The sequence below is a fragment of the Scylla paramamosain genome, unplaced genomic scaffold (genome assembly GCF_035594125.1).
Source record: "Scylla paramamosain isolate STU-SP2022 unplaced genomic scaffold, ASM3559412v1 Contig115, whole genome shotgun sequence".
Taxonomy (NCBI): Eukaryota; Metazoa; Arthropoda; class Malacostraca; order Decapoda; family Portunidae; genus Scylla; species Scylla paramamosain.
The window spans coordinates 15,629-28,032 of NW_026973780.1; the positions used below are offsets into that span (position 1 = coordinate 15,629).

At 37.0% G+C, this 12,404-nt stretch overlaps 1 long non-coding RNA gene across 1 annotated transcript; it reads left to right on the forward strand.

Annotated features, from left to right (window-relative positions):
- The first annotated feature begins 552 nt into the window (after positions 1-552).
- LOC135099282 (uncharacterized) lies at positions 553-11,682 on the forward strand. Its single transcript, XR_010267818.1, has 3 exons — positions 553-1,317; positions 9,376-9,464; positions 9,977-11,682. It is a non-coding gene; the product is annotated as an uncharacterized LOC135099282 (long non-coding RNA).
- The last annotated feature ends 722 nt before the right edge of the window (positions 11,683-12,404 follow it).

A 12,404-nucleotide genomic window follows, 5' to 3' on the forward strand; every position in this document is an offset into this window, starting at 1 on the left:
TGTTAGATTGTCTATGTTCAACTCGTATTCAACTCGTATCTCCTCCCTCATTTATTGACCAATTCATTTAAAAAGTATTTTGGTCAGGAAGGATGGTAGAACAATGTCTGCTATCGTTTTTTTTTTTTTTTTTACGGTATTTTTTTCGATGAAAAAGTAAAAAAATAGACTTTCAAATATGTCAAATCTAAATTAACTCCAAACGAAAATTACGACAGCAGACTTTGTTCGCCTCTCACAGTTTCATAAGCCGCAATAGCCCATATATGTGTAACAGCAATGACAACGGAGATAATTTTTATATGCCAAAATCCGCCATTTTAATATATGTCGGAGTTTAAGGGGTGACTATATATATAATTCACCTATTGCAGCTAAGGACTTGAAATTCACATATATACATCAGAATATGTTGAAAAAGAAGACATTGATTTAGTTACTCCGATTGGTTTTGTACATAGGCCTAAAGCTATTCATGATTTCATCCGTAATTACCGGCGGAGGTGCGGGGGAAGGCGGGTGAAAACAATATTTGTTATATTTCGCCATATTTTTAGATAAAAACCAGTGTTTAACTGTTTATTTTTAAGATATTAATGCAAAAGATATCTAATGCAGACACATTGACTATTTGCTAGAATTACGAAAAAATTATTTTTATTTTTCGCATATAAATGAGAAAATAGACCTAAAATTTCGTGCTCTCTAATGTTGTACGCAGCAAAAGAACCGTAGATATTCATAGGAGACTGAAGAAGTACGCAGCAAAAGAACCGTAGATATTCATAGGAGACTGAAGAAGAACGGGTATGTCAGAAAAAAAAAGGAAAAAAGGAAAGAAAAAAAAAAACATTTTCGTACATGTCTCGCGGCGGGCGAAACAGTGGAATTTCATAACAGAAGACCTCATTACATAAGGGGATTTTTCTTTATCAAAACGTTACATATAACAAAAGTGGAAAAAAAAAATGTAGAAAATTATAAGAAAAAAAAAACTTTTTTCATGTCCGGATCGTACAACCCCGTTGATGCAAAAAAATGTTTGCGCGCCTGACGTTGTTAACACACACGACACACACTTCTCTTGAGAAAAGATAGTAGCCTTCACGAGTGTCTTACTGTTTCATTGCAGAGCCCCTCCTCTTGATGACGACGCGTACACTGTCAGCTACTCTTTGCAGCGTCTCACTTAAATTTTTCCCAATATCTTTGTATCTCCATTTCAGATAAATTGTTCTTTTTCCAAGGATTGAGGAGAACATGGTCGTGCTTCAAGTGAAGCCACTGCAGCCACTCCCTGACAAGTCTTCCACACTGGTGAGTGTTGTTCAAGCATGTCTTAGTATTGCTAATTCTTTATTTCCCAGAATATATACCACTATATAATGGAAATGCCTTACCACCACAAATAACGTCAAACAAAAATAAATTCTACACTAAGTGCTGAAAAACGTAGCATCATCCTCTGCACAAAACAATACAGCAGCGAAGTGACACTGCCAGGACTTGAACCAACACCTGCCGTGGTGCCAGGGAGTGCCGAGGCCTGTGCTGCCACCACGCTGAGATGAGGAGAAAGAGAAGAGCATCAGGGAAGAATGACCGCGGCAGAATGAATGGTGTGTTAGGTGAATGGTTCAGACAGTGACAGTGGACAGAAGAAATGCTGGAGAAAGATTAGACCACAGGTGGTTCATGTTGTAGTAGTTCAAGGTTTGGCAGAAAACATTTTTTTCTAGACACAGTGGCAGCAGATAGACAAGAGAGGATGGTGTGGTGGACAAGAGGATGCAGGGAGACGGCAGACACAATGGAAGCTACAGATGAAAGAAGAGCAGGTCAAGCCATGGCAGCAGACAGACAGATAGATTGGATCAGAAAGAAGTATTATTTAGTGAGATAAGGAACTGTACAGCCCTTCACAATGCTGACTACTTGATAGCAGAGGTGGTTCATGTTGGTTCAGTATTTCAGGATTGGGTTTGAAGCTGTTATGTGACAAGAACAGTCTGAAGAACGAGAGGTTCTATTGTCACTTGTAAACAAAGTGGCAGAGTATTATTATAACATTATTATATTAATATTTATAAACTGTACCAGCTGGCTCAGTGTGTCATGTCCAGTGTATACTGACAGTCACCTTTGTCATGCCTACTCTAGTGGAGGAGTGGGAGGAAAAAGTCTTGAATCGTCCAAGGTAGAGTTTTTAGCAAAGGTTTGAACGAAGAGTTCAGCTTTAGAAATAGATGTGATAGGAGTGGTGCCATCTGGTTGAAATAAAGGAGGGAAAGAAGAAGAAGCAAAGTTGTTTGTTATAGATATTTTTGGCTAGATGCCAGAAGTCACGAGGGGAGTTAGATCTTGAAAGATTTTGGCACTGTTAATAAAGGAGTTTTTGGCTAGTTGGAGAAAAAGACTTGGCACGGTTCCGGGCAGAAATATAAAGTGTATATTAATAAAAGAGTTTTTGGCTAGATGGAGAAAAGACTTGGCACGGTTCCGGGCAGAAATATAAAGTGCATGAGATTCTGGTGATTGAAAGGTTAAATACCTTTTTGTGGACCACCTCTCTATCATGTATAGCACGAGAACAGGTTGTGTTAAACCAGGGTTTGGAAGGTTTAGGTCGAGAAAAAGAGAAAGGAATGTACGCCTCCATGCCAGACAGTATCATCTCTGTTATGCGCTCGGCACTCAAAGATGGGTCTCTGACACGGAAGCAGTAGTCATTCCAGGGAAAATCCGCAAAATACCCCCTCAGGTTTCCCCAACTAGCAGAGGCAAAACGCCATTGAAGTCTCCAAGAATGGAGATCTCTGCAAAAGGGAAGAGGGTCACAGAATGTACTCCACTTTGGAAGTTAAGTAGTCAAAGAATTTCTTATAGTCAGAGGAGTTGTTAGGTGAGAGTAGTATACACAGCACAGGTAAATTTAGTTCGAGTGACTCTGTAGTCGTAGCCAGATGGTGGAAAACTCGGAAGATTCAAGAGCGTGGGCACGAGAGCAGGTTAAGTCGTTGCGCACATAAACGCAACATCCAGCTTTGGATCGAAAATGAGGATAGATAAAGTAGGAGGGAATAGAAAACGGGCTACTGTCAGTTGCCTCAGACACCTACCTGTGTTTCAGTGAGGAAGAGAAGATGAGGCATAGTTGAGTAGAGGTAATGTTCTACAGATTCAACGTGAATGTTGCAGAAGTTTATGAAGAAAAAGTGAGGTGTCAAGACACTTAAAGGGTCGTTATCAGAAGAGCAGTCTAACCTGGGGACATTTGTGGTTCTCTCCCCAGATGGGCAGGGACTCCGAGCCTGGTGTCGCTGAGTCGCCATGATAATTTTTAATTTTCAGTGAAAGGTGTGTGTGTTATAGATGCTTGTAATTTTGTGTGGAGAAAGAGAGCGGTCTTTAGAACATTGAACATTGAACATTTATTTATAGCCATTACATACATTGTATATTTATATTCCATAAATTTTTTATTATGGCTAGCCTTTTTTTAAGCGTAAGCTTTTCAGGCAAAACTAAAACTATAATATAACTAAACCTAAGCTAACAAAACTGGACTTAATATAAGGTACAATACACAGTAAGTACTTAAATGTTGTACAGAATAATTTTAAATGTTGCATAGGATTCTAAGGGTATTTATAAGATTAAATAGATATCAACATACATTTTCTTATACAGCAGTGAGTAAATTTAGTGATACATACATCTGCATAAACGATCATACACCTGTGTATGTAAACAATAATAAAAGAAATTAAAGAAAAGTAACATATATATATATATATATATATATATATATATATATATATATATATATATATATATATATATATATATATATATATATATATATATATATATATATATATATATATATATATATATATATATATATATATATATATAAAAGTAATACATACATTGGGGTCTGCATATAGATATTGATCTATTGGCATAAAGAATGGAACAAGTAATAGAGTACAAAATTTAATATAATGAAAAAATAATTTAGATAATTATTATGAATTTAATACATGATGCATAATGCGTATACAATAATGATAAATATAATAAGTTATAATTTATAGACATGGCCACATACAAGGAGTTGGGTACAGTGATGGGAGTCAACATTAATTAGTATTTATTAGTAGTTACTTATTATGTGTTGTTTTAGTTTGTTTTTGAAGGTAGCTACAGATGGTGAATTTCTAATGTTAGGAGGGATATCGTTCCAGTAAACAGGTCCTAAGTATAATGTAGATTGACGGTACTTTGAGATGCGATGGGGAGGAGGACGTAGTTGGCCACAGTGACGTGTATCATGATTATGGATGGGGGCATCGTTTTGCATAGAATACATTTTTTTATACATTTGAATGGATATAGCCATTTTTGTTATGTCCTCTAGTCTTAGCAACTGAGTTTGTTTAAATAGGAGTCGTGTATGTTCTAAGTACGTGCTATTTGTGATTATTCTAACAATTTTTTTAAGTTGGAGTTGAAGTGGTATCAGATAGGTAGGATAAGTGGTGCACCATATTGGATTGCAATAGGCAAGTAGTGGGTAGATGTGAGCATAATAAATACACTTCAGTACGTATGGAGGCATTAAGTCTTTACTCTGATGGAGTAAGGCAATATGTCTGGATATTCGTAGGGTGAGATTTTCAATGTGAAGTTTAAAGGTCATGGAATCGTCATAGGTTACACCAAGGAATTTAATGTGTGAGGATCTTGAGATATTATTATTATTGATCTGGAGTGGAGGTAGATGGTGATATTTTTTTTAATGAAAACAACATAAAGTATGTTTTATCGGTATTAATGGTAAGTCTATTGGATATGCACCATCGGTATAACTGATGTAGTTCTGTATTTACTGTTGTAATCAATTGTTCTGGGTGAGGACCGGTTAAGTAAAGTGTCATGTCGTCAGCAAATAAGATGGTTTTGGAGTGTGTAAATATATCAGATATGTCATTTATGTAAAGCAAAAAAAGAATTGGGCCTAGGATACTGCCTTGAGGAACTCCAAGGTGATTGTTTTTTAATGTGGAAAATTCACCTTCAAATACAGTTTGTTGGGTTCTGTTGGTTAGGTAATCTGTAAACCATGAGTGGATGGGACCACGAATGTCATAATGATATAATTTGTCTAAAAGAATTTTATGATTTACAGTATCAAAAGCCTTGGAAAAGTCAATGAATACAGACAGGACTGATAGCTTGTTGTCGAGAGCTGAGTAAATGTCTGAAGAAAAGAGATTTAGTGCTTGGAAAGTGTTATGATTGCGTCTAAATCCAAATTGTGTTTGATTTAGGATCTTATTTTTTTCTAGATAGCTTATCAGGAAATTTTTCATCAGGGATTCAAAGATTTTTGAGAAAATACTGAGGTTTGAGATTGGGCGGTAGTTTTTAGGATAATTACTCGGGCCAGTTTTCGGGATAGGAATGACTCTAGCTTTTTTTAATATATAAGGGAAAGTCCCTGTTGAGATAGAGTGGTTAAAGAGGGTGGTCAACGGTATGGAAAATATATCAGAATTATGTTTTAGTACTTTAACTGAAATCTCATTTACACTAGAGTTTTTATTTTTTAGTGATTTTATAATATTTATGGTATAAGTAGATATTGCAGGCAACAGCATAGAATTTTGAAAATTAGCTTTTAGATAATGGGTTGGGTTTATGTGAGAGTTAGGTAGTTTATCACTTAGTTCTGGGGCAATGCTGCAAAAGTAGTTATTAAACGCCTCAGCTATGTCAAGGGGCTTATCTAAAGTTGAGTTATTATACTGTAGGGTTGTTTTGTCGTGCTTCAAGTTAGAAGTATTTCTAATCTGATTTATTGTTTTCCATATTTTTTTGGTATCATTTCTGAAATTACAAAAAAAGTTTTGATAATAGTTAGACTTTGCATCTTTAACAAGTTTTGTAACATGATTACGGTAGTTTTTATAAAAGGAATGTGATTTATAGTTTTTAAAAAGCGTACATTTATACTTTATAGAATTAAGTAAACCACTAGAGATCCAAGGGTTTTGTAGTCTTTTAGTAGAAATGAATTTTGTTTTTATAGGGAAGCATTCATAATATAATGTATTGATCTTATCATGAAAGGCATTAAAGTTTTCATTTGTATTGTGAGAAAAGATCTCATCCCAGTCTACTTTAGATAATTCATTTGTAAAAAGGTTATGATTTGTACCATTGAATATTCTAAAGGTGATTTTATGTTTATAGTCTAAAGTAAAATTTAAAGTTATATTAATAAATATAGGCAAATGATCAGACAGGTTGAAATGGATGATGCCAGAAGAAGATGGTGGAGTAAAGTTTGTCCAGATCTGATCAAGTAAGGAGGGTTGACCAAGATCAGGATTGTCTGGGAATCTTGTTGGGCGAGAAATATGGGGAAAATAATTTAGGGCTTGCATAGAATTAAGAAAAGTATTTGTAGGAAGATGAGTTGAGTGTTCTAGAAGGTTGATATTAAGATCACCAAGTAGGATACTTTTACTACATCTGAATATGTCATTTGATAATATCTGACTGATAATAGTTGTGAATTCATTAACTGCTAAATGCTTACTATGGGGCCTGTAGACAACTGACATAACATATGAGGTATTTATTATTTTGACTTTAACTGTACAGATTTCTATATCATCATTTATAAAGCAGTATTCTTCGATTAATTCAAAAGAAAAAATATCCTTAATAAAGATTGTTATGCCACCATGTTCTCTATTTGTTCTCACGAGATTATGTGAGACATAACCATCAAGAGAATACAAGTGTTTTGAAGAATCTCGTAACCAAGTTTCGGTGAGTGCAATAACATCTGGAGGCTTTGGGAGACTATTTAGGAATGTTTTGAATACATCAAAGTTCTTATGGATTGATCTAATGTTCATGTGTACGATGTTAATGTATTCATCATCTTTATATTTTACTTCAGAGATGTACTCATTAATATTGTAGTATCTAGACAGAGAGCCAATGTCTGATTGTCCATTTATTTTGCTTATTACGTTAATATCAAAAGTAGATGCAGGTGTATTTGTATCATGGATGCTATCACTATAAAGTGATTTATATAAATTTTCCATAATATGTATATTGTACAGTATGGCTAAAAAAAAAAAAAAATAAAAAAAAAATAAAATAAAATAAAAATAAATAAATAAATAAACTCAGACAGCAAAATGTAATAAGAAAGATTTACTAAAATCAAGACTTAGTTCATGGCTCTCCAGGTGCAGCTTTTATAAATCTATTATATTGGACAAGATATCTCAGTGAATACTATAGGAATCAAGTGAAAGGAAACTAAATAAATCAAGACCGTGTTATCAAAACTAGTAATTGGTAGAGAATTCATATGAAGCAATGGTAAGATATGGTAGTTGGAGAAAGGAATAAAGTTGAGGTAAGGAATGGCTAGAACAGGAATGGAGTCAGCAGATAGAAACAGGTTTAGAGTAAGTAGTCAGGAACAGTGTTAGAATGAGTAAATATGAACAGTATTGGAGTGAGTAGTGAGTAGTAGTGATTAGTGAGTAGTAGTGAGTAGTAGTGAGTAGTAGTGAGTAGTGAGAAACGGGGTTAGAATGAGCAAATGAAACATGATTGGAACAGGGTTGGAGAGAGCAGAAAGAAACAGGGTTATGAAGAGTAGAGAGGAACAAGGTAGGAGTTGGGGAGTGTAGAAAAGAATAGGGTTAAAATGAGTAGAAAAGAAAGGATTAAAATGAGTAGAAAAGAAACAGAGTTGGGAAGAGTAGAAAAAAGAGGGTCAGGATGTGTAGGAAGGAAACAGGTTGGGGCGAAGGAACAGGGTTAGGATGAGTAGAAGGGAGAAGAAGTGAATAATAGAAAGGAAAAGGGTTAGTGTAAGTAAAAAAGATCAGGGTAGACTTAAATAGAAGTGATGAAAGTTGAGTGAGTAGGAAAGAACATTGATAAGTCATGCATACATACATACATAATATAACATACAAATGATTGTCACATATCAGTAGGAAATATTTGCCTTGTAGTACTTGATTTTGAAGTTCCTAGGTTGTGGGTTGCTTAAGTATTGGGTACTTATCTAGGAATTCATTCAAGGTCTCATCTGTTGTTATGATATGCTTTTGAGTTGATATTTTTAAGTTTAACACAAATCTTTCCTTCTTGAGTGTAACATTGTTGGAACATATCCCTGTGTTGTTTCCTGATTTCCCATATTATCTTGAAGAGTGATCGGCGTTTAGCTGTGAGGCTCTCATTGATAATTATAAAGTTTTGGTCTAACCGTTATACAGGCATTCATTATTTCTGCTTTCTTTTGTCTACTGTGTAGCTTAACAATAATTGGCCTAGTTATGTTCTGTGCTCGCTTAGCACCTAAGCGATGCGCCACATTTATATCTGAAGGGGTTACATTGAGGTGAAGGTTGTCTTTAATGACTCTTATTATTACTTCAGCACTATTTTCATCAGAGTTTTCAGGAGGCAATACGGGTCCACTGATAATTAAGGTATGGCAGGCTGTGACTGCCCCCTTGTGTTGTGAGACACAAAGGAAAACGTTCACCGAGGTCTCAGCTGTGTTTAATGAAAGGTTCACAGCACCCCGTGCTTTAGACCTCACTGGGAGTAATTATCATTTCAACAGGTGCTTACTGCCTCCTCCTTGCTCTGTCATTCACAATTTTGAAAGCTAATATGAAAATCAGGGTGTTGTTTCCCTAGCAGATACATTGTTCTTCTGGCTTGTATGATGTTGCCATTCAAATCTAAAGAAAAAAGTCACTAAAGTTTCCATGAAGACAGCAACTTTTTCCTGTTTGGCCAAGAAGTAGAGAAAACGGCGCGCACTTCATTGAAACTTTGATCTTGATCTAAGTTATACGGCACATTGTTTATGAGCGACATTATATAATTAGCTAAGTTTTCATTAATATAAAATAATTGATCTGTTTTGCAAGGCGTAGAAAATGACGTTGTGAATATCAGCAGTATATCTCCATGACTATAACGTTTGGTATGAGTGAAGACATCACACACTAGTGTGTGCATCAGAAACAGTCTCTTCCTCACACGAATCGTTTCATTACCGGGGCTTGAAAGCTGATGAAGCAGTGCGGTGGCGGTCACGCCTCTCAAAGTGTTTGTACTTCCTGTCAACAATGCAGTAACTAATGCAAACTCTTTAATGCAGGTAATTAAATTAAAAAGTGCAATCATTGATTGTTTCACATTCCTAAATCCACAAAGTGCATAACTCATTCAAAGTTTTTAGTGCAGGTAATTAAAGTTTTAGTGAAATAATTGTTCCTATTCCTAATGTTGTGTGGTGCATTATCTCAGACAGGCCCACTGGAAGCTGTCAGTCTGCTGCGGCACGTGGCAAGAACTAAACGTTGAGGAACACACATTGTCCCTTCACCAGTCAGCAGGTTATAAAAAACAGTCAGCAGGTTATAAAAAACAATGCAGTATTTTGTTGAGTAATCAAAGTAATGAAATGTAAATGATAAAAATGTCAGTACTGATTCAGAGTGTCACACTCCAATCATGGCAAAGACTGCCGATCAGTGTCGCACTCCATCATGGCAAAGACTGCCGGCTGAGTAATTAATATTCAAGTTGTATTAGTGAGACTTTCTACTCAGTGTTAAGGCAGGTGTAAGAAAATAGTTAAAATGTATGATAGTACAAGAGAAAATTGAACAAGTTCAAAGTTTAAAATGTAAACACATCTTTAACAAGTAGACTTGAATGGTCAGTACAGCAGACCCTTCCTACAGTAAATTCACTATTATTTCTTGAATGGCCTTACTGTCTCATTATTTTACTTTCCTCATTAATACTTGAGTGCCTTCATTTTATCTCTATTATTGTGACTTTCTCTCATTATGTTGCTGATGTTGTCTACTCTCATCATCTGATTGACTGCTCGCCTTAACAGGTCTGGGCGGCTCGGAAGTCTCACTACAAACTGGAGACCCGTTCACTTGAAGGACACATTTGGAGTCGGACACAAGATCCAAGAGGGAGTCATTTTAAACGAGAGCTTCAGGCAGAAAATTCGGGTGGATTTTCGGCTCAAAAAATGTCTTAATTTTTTGGGATATTTTGAATCCTTCTTTATCTTGAAAAATAACTACAGATATTATATGATTCTAGCTGGAAGTTGACCTGAGCAATGTAGGGTTTGCTGCAGTGAAATTACCAAGGCACAAGTGTCCGGGATTTAAAGAAGATGATGGTGGAAATGTGTCCTGTCTGCTGCTGTGCTGGGAGAAGGAGAGGAACAGGAGAGGAACAGCAGCTGTGGTGGGGCTCTGCTGCTGCTGTCACTGGTGCAGCTGTTCACTCCTGCAGCTGTCTTCCCTCACCTGCAATGAACAACTATGAACAATTCTTCTGCGATGAAGAACAGTGATAACACCTGCTTCATTTCATATGGATGTAACTCTCTCTCTCTCTCTCTCTCTCTCTCTCTCTCTCTCTCTCTCTCTCTCTCTCTCTCTCTCTCTCTCTATCACCCGCTATCACCTCAAACGCAGGCTGTGGTAGAGGCATCCCCTGAGTTACCAACTAGGGATTTTTTAAACAAACATTTTCGTAAGCCAGACCTGCAAAAAAGATGCCGTGAATTGGGTCTTGCAAATGTTTGGACAAGTAGCAAAAGCCAACTCATTGATATGATCATTGAAAAGTCACGGCCACCTTCTAACGATATCGTGAATGATGAAGTGCACACACCACCCTCACCCAGCCACTCACCGCCTGCACCCCATCGGACTAGACAGAGTCTTCCCTCTGACACCCCTCAGCAGGTTAACCTAGACCATGGCGGGCTGGACATACCCGATATCAGTAGAAAAATCGAGATAATTATGACCAAGCTAGAAATTAAAGATACTGAAATTGACTTGCTGAATACTGAAATAAAAACTGCATACCACACGATCCAACAACTCCAGAACCGTATCGCTGAGTTGGAACAGCATCACTGTGGTAGTGAAGCACGTCATCCCACACCAGGAACACGCTCTACACCTAACAACTGCCTCCTCCTTGGAGATACGAATTTACGAGCAATTATACGTTCCGATCTCTAAAATAATTGCCAGATAAGGACCATCTTCGAAGCAAATATGGATTTACTAAGATGCTGGATAAATGAAAAATTAAGTAATATTCCATCTCAGTGTATATTATACAACGGAATCACAGATATACTTGAAGAGAAATCACCACCAACAATACTGAACAACTTAAGTTTGCTGATTGCTGAATTGAAGGAGAGAAACAATGAAATGAAAGTACATGTCTGTCAGATTGTGTCCCCTCCTGGTTCACATGAAATACAGGCAAAAGTACAAGATTATAATGAACAACTACTTAAGTGGGGTGAAGCCAACAGCATAAACATAATCAGAACGGCTCCTTCTTTTACACTGAGCACAGGTGAGATAGATGATTTCTGTTTCGAGACGAAAATCAGTCCATATCCCACGCTAAATAGACTGGGAGCAGTCAAGTTGCTCAATACCATTAAAAGGGAATGTCCAGACTTCCATATCTGCAATAACTGGGAGGAAATCAAGAAAAGTATAAATACACAAACTCCACAACGCAATGCAAGAAATACGAGTAGATACATGGGTCACAATAACCTCAGATCAGTCAATCAAGAATCTGTCCAGAACGCTGGCTCTTGTGGCCGGCCAACCTATGCAGATATGGTTTCCCTACGCTCTCACAGCAAAGCAACACAGAAAGGACATCCATATACTCAAACGTCTTATAGAGCTTCCCATCAGTCTCTTACTGCTCCTAAACCACGAGATCCTTTTCATATCACACCTGAAATATATTGGCAAGAGAACATGAGGCAGACTGGAGCAGCGAAGAGGATACACTCAGGCCCGATCTGCCCGATGCAGCCCCGAGGAGAACGCTGGAGGACAGACATCATACAGCCCATTATCAAGCTCGCAGCAATACCCTACGACTGGATAGACGGAATAGAAACCACCCAGTGCAGAAATACGCAAGTGCCCCGGTATATGAGTCTCAGGAAATGTATGGTTTCAGAAGGGAAAGAAACCGATATGCTAATGAGTGTACCCCGGTGTCTGGAACACAGAACGTGCATAGTGATAACTCATACGGTTACAGAAATGAGAGAGATAGATATGCTAATGAGTGTACCCCGGTGTCTGAAACACAGAACGTGCATAGTGATAACTCATACGGTTACAGAAACGAGAGAAATAGATATGCTAATCAGAGAAGTAAAACAGGGTGTTACAATTGCGGCGAATACAACCATATTCAAAGAAATTGTAGGTTTGACCACAAACTCTTATGTAGCAATTGTCAAC